Below are 2,234 nucleotides of genomic sequence, written 5' to 3'. Positions count from 1 at the left end.
TAGCGGTAAATAAATCCCCAAACTCAGTAGCTTTGAAAAATTTGGTTATTTGATACTGACTATATTAGTTTTAATGGGCTTACCAAGCTGAAGCTGCCGGGTTATGCATCTGCAGCAGATCACGTGTGCGAACGCCTTGCTCAACATTCCCTGCAATCACTAGCCAGCCTATATCAGTCGATTATCCATATGGTGATAGTCTATCACATATATCTTCGAAACCCCTCGATTCTGAGATTTGATTTCACCAAGCGGGTACGAATCATAATAGGGGTTACTGGTCAAAGCTCTGTCGAACTCCAAATACCTGTGGCATTTTCAATTTGAAAGCTAACTTCTACCTGATACTTAAATATTCTAATAATTTTTATATCGTTATTCTCATAGTTTTCATCCTTAACTTTGCTTAGCTTCTCCATTCTGGATTTTTTTGCACTAATATTAATTGTGACTAGCTGTAGACACATTAGCCCACTACGTTTGGTTTAAGTATAATTCAAATAAAACACTTTTCATGCACTTTCACCTATTTGCTGCGCTACAATTTCGGAGCATATCATTTTCATGCGGCTGTTAGTAATCTTACAACTATATTAGCATGAAGGGCTTAGTAAATGAATATCTGTACAATTCTCTAATCAGCAGTCCAAAAATAAACTCTGTTGGATTGATAATCGGTCAGCAAAACACTGAATATAAGATCAAATTTAACCACAGAAAATCCTGAGAATCGATCAAGGTCTTCCAAAAAGTAAGAAGTGGCCTTATGGAAGCTGAATGAATAATTAGCCATTAGGAGCTTGTCCTCTGTGTATTACGGGAGAACTGAAGATATTTGGCTGATTAAAACCTTTTTACTGTACATCAATTTTACTGTGTTTTTGGATGTGTTTGTTTTACTTAACCTTTGGACTTGTTTGTTTATATCATTCTTTTCGGACATTTTGGTTTCTTTTGTCATTGGTTTGGTATTTGGGAGTTTTTACTCCGGGAACCTACAAAATTGAAGGTTTGTTTTGTAATTGTTATAATTATTGTTGTTAGAACGACTTTGGTCGATTATTTGTGAATTGCGAATAAACTTGGTGTCTAATTTGGAGTTTTGGTTCTCTTGCCTACTTGGGTTCGTGATTTGCGAAAATCGACGGCCAGTACTTCGATAGTTGGAACGGGTAAAAACTCATAATTGGACGTAACAAAAGGTTCTTCAATTATTGGTTCTGTAGTTCACACTTTGGATTAGTCTGGACAGTAATTTGGGTCCAAATTCTGGTTCTACTGAACGAAGGTGTACTATGGAAACTCGAAGCAAAAGACAGAGGGAAAACGACGAATTGGACGGTAAAATTTCCAGTGCTGTTTGTGGTATGTATGACGTTAACGATGATAAATGTGATGATGTTAGTCTTAATAGTATGTCCTCTAGCCAGCTAAGTACTTCTAGATTAAAGTTAGATAAAGCATTACTGAAGAAAAGGAATTTAGAAAAGAGACTTGAATTGGAACGGCAACTTAAGATGTTAGATCTTCAAGAAGAGGTTGATATCGCCAAATTAGAATGCAACGTCATCAAGGACGATGAACGATTGCCCGTAGATAAATGTGGAATAAAGGTCAAAGTGGAAAATTATTTGGATTGTGAAACTGGGTGTAATAATCACTCGGGAGAGGTATGTAACATCTCAAAAATCGATTGGGTTGAGGAACTGAAGGATACTTTACATACATTGGTCGGTAACATGGTTTTACCTAAGATCGATATGATGTACTTTGATGGATAGCCAGGTCAGTATTACCGTTTCATTAGTCAGTTCAATAGCCTTATAGAGAGTAAACTGTCAGATAAGGGCCAGTTGCTGCCGTATTTGTTATATTATTGCAAAGGAAAGGCCAGAACGGCAATTGAATCTTGCATTTCTTTGCCCAGTCATTTAGGCTATGATAGGGCTAAACGAATTTTATATGATTTATTTGGTAAGGAGCACCTTGTTGCGCGGGAACTAGTTGCTGAGTTATTAAACCATAAATCTGTCGGAGGGTCAGCTGACGTATTAACTGACTTTGCTATTAAGTCACGTAGTGTATGTATAACGTTGAAGGAAATGGGATACATGTCTGACGTTAATTCTATGGCTAATTTGGGGGTAATAGTTTCATGTCTTCCACTAGAATTGCAAAATAAGTGGGCGGAAGTCGTTGATAAGATCATGATGCACGGGAAGGAGCCGAGCTTT

The sequence above is a fragment of the Schistosoma mansoni genome, chromosome 3 (assembly GCF_000237925.1).
Source record: "Schistosoma mansoni strain Puerto Rico chromosome 3, complete genome".
Lineage (NCBI taxonomy): Eukaryota > Metazoa > Platyhelminthes > Trematoda > Strigeidida > Schistosomatidae > Schistosoma > Schistosoma mansoni.
Note: the sequence above shows the minus strand (reverse complement) of the source record.